The following is an 8,894-nucleotide window of genomic DNA, read 5'->3' on the forward strand; positions in this document are numbered from 1 at the left end:
TGGTCTATGCCTATTGTTTTTGCCAGGCTTTTGTCAAAAAGTGAGTTTTTTCCCCAATAACTGGGATCTTTGTTTTTTTCAAATCCTAGATTACTTTGCTCATTTGTTTCTGTATACAATATAAGTAATCTGTTCCACTGATTAACTTATTTCTTAGCCAGTATCAAATTGTTTTGATGATTATTGTTTTATAGTATAGTTTAAGATTCGGTACATCTAGGCCACCTTCTTTCCCATTTAAAAAACTGATAATCTTTACCTTTTGTTCTTTTTTTTTTTTTAGGCAATTGGGGTTAAGTAATTTGCTAAGGTCACACAGCTAGTAAGTGTCAAGTGTTTGTCCTGAGGCCATTTGAACCCAAGTCCTCCTGACTTTAGGGCTGGTGCTCTATCCGCTGCACCACCTAGCTGCCCCTAAAATTCCCAGTTCTTTTTTTTTTTTCAGGGGGAGGGTTAGGCAATTGGGGTTAAGTGACCTGCACAGAGTCACACAGCTACTAAGTATTATGTATCTGAGGCTGGTTTTAAACTCAGGTCCTCCTGACTCCAGGGCCAGTGCTCTATCTAGTGAGCCACCTAGCTGCCCCTTACCTTTTGTTCTTCCAGATGAGTTTTGTTCTTATTTTTTTTGTAGTACTCTATAGTAATTCTTTGGTAGTTTGTTTGCTATGGCATTGACTAAGTAAATTAATTTAGATAGGTTATCGTTTGTATTATGTTGACCCAGCCCACTCATAAGCAATTCATATTTCTCTAGTTAATCATTTAATCAATCAATATACTTGTATTAGGTGCCTAATTTATGCCAGGCACTGTGCAAGTACTTGGGGATATAAAATAAATCAAAAGACAGTCCTGCCCTCAAGGACCTTACAATGTAATGGAAGAGACAACATGCAAATAAATATATAAAAAGCAAACTACATATAGGACAAATAGGAAATTATTAATAGAATGAAGACTGGAATTAAGAGGGATTGGGGAAGTCTTCCTGAAAGAAAGTAGAATTTTAGTTGGGACTTACAGTCAGAGAGGGCAGTAGTTGGAATGGAGAAAGGATCTATCTTTATTTGTGTGAAGAGTGTTTTATAATTTTGTTCATGTAGCTCCTGTGTGCATCTTGGCGGGTAGATTCCTAAGTATTTTTTTTTACTGTCTATAATTATTTAAGTAGACTTTCTTTTTCTATCCTTCCCTGCTAGGTTTTGTTGGCGATATATAGAAATGCTAGTTATTTGTGTGGATTTATTTTATATCCTGTAACTTTGCTGAAGTTATTGTTTCAATTAAGTTTTTAGTTGATTCTCTAGAATTCTTTGTGTCATATCATCTGTAAAAAGGGATAGTTTATGTTTCTCATTGCCCATGCTTATTCCTTAATTTTATTTTTCTTGTTTAATATTATAGCTAGCATTTCTAGTACAATATTGAATGGTAGCAGTGATAATTGACATCCTTGCTTTACTCCTGATCTTTCTGTAAAGGCTCCTAGTTTATCCCTGTTACAGATAATGCTTGCTCTTGATTTTAGATAGATACTACTTGTCACGTTGAGCAAAGCTCTGCTTATTCCTGTGGTTTCTAGTATTTTTTAATAGGAAGGAGTGTTGTATTTTGTCAAAACCTTTTTCTGTGTGTATTGAAATAATATGATTTATGTTGTTAACATTGGCAATTATGCTTATAGTTTTCCTATAAGCATAATTGGTAGGTGTCCAGTTTGGTCATAGTTTATGATCTTTGTGATATATTACTTTAATCTCCTTACTAGTATTTATTATTATTATTTCTTGCATTAGTATTCATTAGGGAAGTTGGTATATAGTATTCTTTTTCTGTTTTGGTTTGGTTTTTTTACATTCCCTGCTTAAGAATATATTTGTGTCATAGAAGGAATTTGATAGGATCTCTTTACCTAATTTTTTTTCAGTTCATGTGATATTGGAATTAATTGTTCTTTAAATGTTTGGTAGAATTAGCTTGTAAATCCATCTTGTTCTATCTTTCTATTTTCTTTTTCCCATATGGAGTTCATTTATGACTTATTCAATTCCTTTTTCTAAGATAAGGTTATCTAAGTATTCCATTTCCTGTTCTGTGGGCAATTTATATTTTTTTGTAAATAGCTAACCATTTAATTTAGATTGTCAGTTTTATTGGCATATAGTTGGGTGAAATAGCTCCTAATTGCTTTTTATTTCATCTTTTTTGATTGCCAATTTGCCTTTTTCATTTTTGATATTGTTAATTTGACTTTTTTTCCTTATGAGGCAATTGGGGTTAAGTGACTTAAACGGGATTATATAACTAGAAAAGTATCTGAAGCTATTTGAACTCAGGTCCTCCTTCTGGTTCCAGGGCTGGTGTTCTATCCACTGTGCCACCTACTGACCCTATTTATTGTTGTTTCTTTAAGTCAAATCAGCCAATGGTTTATATATATGTATGTATGTATGTATGTACGTACATATGTATGTGTATGTGTGTGTATGTATGTGTACACACAGACATATTTCTCTTCTAAAAAAACCTAGCCTTTTATTTTTCTGTCTGCTTTCCCGATGACCCTTCTGTTGTATAAACTGTTCTGTATATTCATGTAAGATAATTCTCCTCATTTTTCCTCTTTCCCCCTTCTCCTATTGCATCTGTCTTCCTCAACCTTCTGTTCTTTTGAGATTATCTAAATATAGTATAATCATACCTAGACCCTCTGTCTAATTAGACTCCTTCTGTAATACATAGTGATTATGAAGTTCTGAGAAGTTACATATATCATTTTCCCATATAAGAATGTAAACACTTTATCTTTGTTTAATAACTTGTGATTGCTTACTCATATTTGTTTACCTTTGTCAATATTACCTTTGTATACTCCTCTTAAGTCTTGTGTTTGAATGTCAAATTTCTACTGAGCTCAGGTCTTTTTATCAAGGATACTCGAAAATCTTCTATTTCCTTAAATATCCATTTCCCCCTTATAGGATTATATTCAGTTTTGTTTCATAAGTTATTCTTGATTGAAATCTTAGCCCCTGTGCCTTCTGGAATGTAATATTCTAAGCCCTCAGTTCCTATATTGTGGTGGCTACTAAATCTTGTGTGTTCCTGACTGTAGTTCTGTAGTACCAGAACTCTCTTTTTGGCTGCTTGCATTATTTTCTCATTGACCTAGGATTTCTGAATTTTGGCTTTAATATTCCTGGGAGTTTTCTTTTTGGAATTTCTTTCAGGAGGTGACCAGTGGATTCTTTCAGTTTTTACTTTGCTCTCTGGTTCTAAACTATCTGAGCAGTTTTCTTTTATGATTTCTTGAAATATGATATGTAGGTTCTGTTTTTATTTATGGACTTTGGGTAATTCAATGATTTTTAAATTATCTCTCCTTGATCTATTTTCCAGATCAGCTGCATGTCCTATGAGATATTTCACATTTTCTTCTATTTTTTTCAGTCTTTTGACTTTGTTTTATTATTTCTTGATGTCTCATGGAGCCATTAGCTTCCATTTGACAAATTTTAATTTTCAAGGAGTTTTTTTTTCATTTTTAGAAGATTTAAAAAATTGTTATTTATGTTTAACATTATTTTCTTTTTAAATTTTAAGTTCCAAATTCTCTCCCTCTCTCTTCCACACACTGAGAAGGTAAACAATGTGATATCAGATATACATGTGAAATCATGGAAAACATATTTCTATATCAGCCATATCTCAAAAAAAGCAAGAAAAATAAAGTGAGAAAATTATACTTCACTTTGCACTCATCATTCATCAATTCTCTCTCTGGAGGTGGAAAGCATTTTTTCATCATGAGTCCTTTAGAATTGTTTTGAATCGTGGTACTGATCAGTAATCCATCACAATCATATACCACAACTTGTTCAGCCATTCCCCAGTTGATGAGCATCCCCTCAATTTCCAATTATTTGCCACTGCAAAAAGAGCTGCTTTAAATATTTTTGTACATATATCTCATTATCATTTTTCTTTGATCTCTTTGGGATACAGACCTAGTTGTGGTATTGCTAGGTCAAAGAGTATGCACAGCTTTATAGCCCTTTGGTCATAGTTCGAAATTGTTCTTCAGAATGGTGGTACCAGTTTAGAACTCCGCTAACAGTTTATTAGTGTACCTATTTTCTCACATCCCCTCCAGCATTTGTCATTTCTGATAGGTGGGAGGTGATGCCACAGAGTTGTTTTAAATTGTATTTCTACTACATTTAAATTACATTCTAAATCAGTAGTGATTTAGAGCATTTTTATATGACTCTACATAGCTTTGACTTTTTCCTCAAGCTGCCTTTTCATATCATTTGACAATTTATCAATTGGGAAGTGGCTCTTATTTTTATAAATTTGACTCAGTTCACTGTATATTTGAGAAAAGAGGCCTGTATCAGATAAATTTGCTGTAAATTTTTTTTTATATTACTTCATTGTCTATGGTACCTTTTAGCAAAATGTAGTTTCCCTGATTTTCTTTTTTTTAAAATTAGGTCTATTTTTGCTTTTGCTTTGCTGGGCTTATGATTGCTACCCCTGCCTTTTTTTTTTTTTACTTCAACTGACACATAATAAATTGTGCTCCAGAGTAAATTTGGCCATTTCTGGTGTTTAAGGAGTTCTTTTCTTTGGTGAATTTTTTGCTTCTTATGTCATTAGGCCAATTCTGTTTTGTGAGGTATTATTTTCTTTCTTTTGAAAAAAAAAATTAATCTTAATTTATTTTTCTCAATTACTTGTAAAAAAAATTTAGCATTTTTTCACCATTTTTGAAGTTCAAATTCTTTGTCTCCCTTTCCCATCCCCTCCTTGAGAAGGAAATCAATTTGATGTAGCTTATACAGTTGAAGTCATGCAAAACTCGTTTCCTTTTAGCCGTGTAACAAAAGAAAACACAGACCAAAAAAAGAAAAATAAAGAAAGCTTAAAAAGTATGAGTTAATCTATATTCAGACTCCATAAGTGATTTTCCTGGAGGTGGACAGCATTTTTCATAAGTCTTTCAGAATTGTCTTGGATCATTTTATTCCTTAAAAGAGCTAAGTGTGAAGTTGATCTTCATACAATATCGCTGTTACTGTCTACAATGTTCTCCTGGTTGTGCTCACTTCACTTTACATCAGTAAATGTAAGTCTTCCCAGGTTTTTCTAAAAGTGTTCTGCTTGTTATTTCTTATAGCACAACAATATTCCATCACAAGCATATATATATATATATATATATATATAGCTTGATCAGCCATTCTCCATTAGCTACTTGCTACACCCAGTGCCAGGAAAGGATCCCCTGTAATCTCTTTCTGACCAGATGTCCAATTCCCTTAGAGTCTCTGGACTGAGAGCTCCCAAAGCTACTACTACTGCTGCCACGGCTGCTGCCACGGCTGTGGCTGCTGCTGACACCACTGTCCCAACTATCTCCATGGTCTACCACTAGTGCTACCACCACAGACTTGTCCTACCAACCCCCTAAGTTGTGTTAGGCTGGAAAGAAATGGCTCACTCTGACCTTTTCTTGGCTCTGCCACTCCAGAATTTGATTTGAGGCATTATTTTTAAAGTTCTGTGGAGGAGAATGTTTAGAGAGCTCAGCTGATTGCTGATTCTACTCTGCTATCTTGGCTCTGCTGAGTTATTTTCTTTCATAATGTTTTATACTTCTTTTACTTAGTCATTAATTCTCTTTTCATATCTTTCTTCCATAGCTCTCATTTGGTTTTAAAAATAATTTTTTAGCTCCTTCTTTAATTTTTCCTTTAATTCTTCTAGGAATTCTTATTAGATTTGTGTCCAGTCTACCTTTTTTTTTTCTTTAGGGCTTTGCTTGTAGATGTTTTCAGGTCATTGTCTTTATCTGTGTTTGAGTCTTGAGCTTGCCTGCCACTGTAGTAGCTCTTTTTTATTTACTTATTCTTCTAGCTTACTTCTTGACTTTGTACTTTATGTTAGCATTAGTCTCTGTCTACCTCTAGGGTAATGACTGGCCTAAGTTTTAATCTTTAATATCCTTCTGCTGCTTTCACAGCTCATTCTGGGGGCCTGAAAGTTTTCAGTGCTTCCAAAGTGGTGTGATCTGGGGAGAGATGTGTTCACTGACCTCCTGGTCTGAAGTCTGCAAGTTGGGTCTGTTGGCTTATACATAGTGGAGTTTCAGTAGACTAGTGCTAGATTCAGTCATTGTTAGCTTACTGGGGGGGGGGGGTACTGCAGGTTCAAAGTGAATGAACTGCCAGCTTCCCTTGGTCTTGGTTTCTTGTTCTGGTTATTTTACTTACAAGACTTATGTGCTGAGCTAAAGGTTAGGAATGAGTGGCCACTCAGCTCCTAGATTAAGAGCTACACGGCTAAGGTTTTGGAACACATTCCTTGCTTGATACATAACTGGGGCTCCACTTACTCATGACCTCGCCTTTCTACCATGGATCTGTTATATGGGAATAGTGAAATGGGTGACAGAGTTGCCAAATGGCACCTGTTCTTGCTTCTTGTCCTGGTTCACTGATCTGCAGGGATCCTATTTACGCCCCAAGGCTTTGTACAATCATGCTGTGTCCCAGCTCCCTTTCTGGGAGCTTCTCTGAGCCTTGTTCTCTTACCTGTAAATAAAAAGATTTGGCTAGATTTTCATCAAGTTTCCTTCATAATCCAAAACCTGTATAGCCAAGTACCCAAGCATAGAGATAAGTAGCTCATATGAACAAGATGTGGGAATTCTTGTCAACTGTAAATTCAATGTTCTTCAGAAATGTGATGTAGCAGACCAAAAAATCTAATAGAGGGGTTTTGTTTTTAAATACACAAAATAAAATACATAGGATTACAAAAGAAACCAATTGTATTATAATATAACTATATTCAAAATATAAGGATAAAAGTAAAATATTAAAAAAAACTTCTTGGGCTATTCCCCATTTTCTAACATAATCTCAGTCTATTTTAATAGGAGCATAGTTTTCACAGTGAAATAGGTCATAGTTCTGCTATTGTTTGCTTTAGTGAAACAACATGGGGAGCATTGTGCCAGTCTGGGCACTGCATTTTAGAAAGGACATGGATAAGCTATCACCTGAAGAGGGTGAGTGAAATGATGAGGGGATTTGAAACTGTGTCATACAATGACTGGATGAAATAACTGGAGAGGAGGACAGTTAGAGGGCAACATGATAGTTTTCAAAAATTTAAGGTGTTGTCAAGTTGAAAATGGATGATGCTAAGTTCTGCTGGGTGCCAGAGAGTAGGACTGGAATCAGTGGACGGAAGTGAGAGGGGGAAAGTCTTCAGCTCAGCATTCCAAAAAACTTCCAGTCAAAGTTAAACAAAAATAGAATCGATTTCCTCAGGGGGTGGTGAAGTCACTGCATCCCTTCAAACAAAAGCCAGCTGACCAGTTTTGAAGGACTGATTTAGAAGGGACCAATGATTTGGGTAGAAATTACAGGAGATGACCTAAAAGGGTCCTTTCAACTCTAAGAGTCAATGATCGTTGGAAAAAATTATACCCTTGTTGAGCCTAGTGATCTAATGCAGAGGCAAAGCAAATACAAATAAATACATGCAAACGTAAACAAGATATTACGGTTCTGCCCAGATACATACAAGCACTAATTATGTGGGGTTGTGGGAAGAGTAGGACCACTGGAGTAATTGGGAAAGAGAATCCTAGGAAATGTGATAAACACAAGAAGGCTTCTGCAACAGCCTCCCAAGCTTCACTGTCCTCATTCACCCTTTCAGCATTATGTTGATGAAACACTGTCTCCCTGTTTGGCATCCAGGAAATGTTTACTCCATCAGAGTCCAGACATGCAAACATTTAGCCCTTCATAGCAGTCCTGACTGACAGGCCCTAAAAGGGAGACCTCAGGAAATTCATGCTCTCTGGGTTTAATCAGCTTGTCATCAGAAATTAAGAAGCAAAGGGAACTCCATGATAGCTGTTGATCTCTTCATGGAATATCTTCTTCTGTACATAAAGTCCTTCAATCCTCAACTAACCCTTTTTTTCCCCCACCTATACCCTTTTCCCGAATCTCCAGGGAATGATCTCACCAACCCTGCCTAAAGAAGGAGGAAAAGAGACAGCTATTCCAAAGGACTCACAATGGAAAATGCTGTCCATATCCAGAGAAAGAACGATGGCGTCTGAATGCAGATGGAAACATACTATCTGCTCCCCTTTTCCTTTGTGGTTTTGTTTTGTTAGTTCATCCTGGATGAGTTCTAATTGTTCTTTACATCATGACTAATGGGAAAATATGCTTAATGTGAATGTGTAAGTAGAGCCTGTATAAGATTGTATGCCGACTTGGGGAGAGGGGAGGGGAGAGAGGGGGAGAAAATTTAAAACTCAAAATCTTATGGAAGTGAATGTTGAAAACTAAAAATAAGTACATTAATCATCAAGGAAAAAATAAAACTTAAAACAATTTTAAAAAGGAGGAAAAGGTTGTTGTTCAGTCATCACCTCATTTAAGATTTTCTTTGCAAAAATACTGCAGTGGTTTGCCATTTCCTTCTCCAGCTCATTTTACAGGTGAAGAAACTGAGGCAAACAGAGTTAAGTGAGTTGCTCAGGGTCACACAGCTAATAAATGTCTGAGGCTAGATTTGAATTCATCTTCCTGACTCCAGGCCTGGCACTCTGTCCACTATGCTACATAACTGTCCCTGGAGGAAAAAGTAGCAGAGATGATTCCTTGCCCATAGAACATGCTATATTAAATTGAGGAGAAGAGAAAAGGCTCCATAGCTTTCCCCTCTTGTCAAGTCAACAAGCATTTCTTGTTTTTTTTTTGTTTGTTTCTTTGTTTGTTTTTGCTAGACGGTGGGGTTAAGTGACTTGCCCAGGGTCACACAGCTAGTAAGTATCAAGTGTCTGAGGTCAAATT

The 8,894-nt window shown here is 35.8% G+C and overlaps 1 long non-coding RNA gene across 3 annotated transcripts in view; it reads left to right on the plus strand.

The window, feature by feature from the left end:
• Positions 1-8,622, plus strand: part of LOC144456900 (uncharacterized) — a 30,228-nt gene extending 21,606 nt beyond the window's left edge. For all 3 annotated transcript variants that reach the window (XR_013486108.1, XR_013486110.1, XR_013486109.1), the window contains one exon: positions 8,043-8,622. This is a non-coding gene — a long non-coding RNA (uncharacterized LOC144456900). The remainder of the gene's footprint in view (positions 1-8,042) is intronic.
• The last annotated feature ends 272 nt before the right edge of the window (positions 8,623-8,894 follow it).

The sequence above is a fragment of the Phascolarctos cinereus genome, unplaced genomic scaffold (genome assembly GCF_003287225.1).
Source record: "Phascolarctos cinereus isolate Bilbo 61053 unplaced genomic scaffold, phaCin_HiC Scaffold_4;HRSCAF=312, whole genome shotgun sequence".
Lineage (NCBI taxonomy): Eukaryota > Metazoa > Chordata > Mammalia > Diprotodontia > Phascolarctidae > Phascolarctos > Phascolarctos cinereus.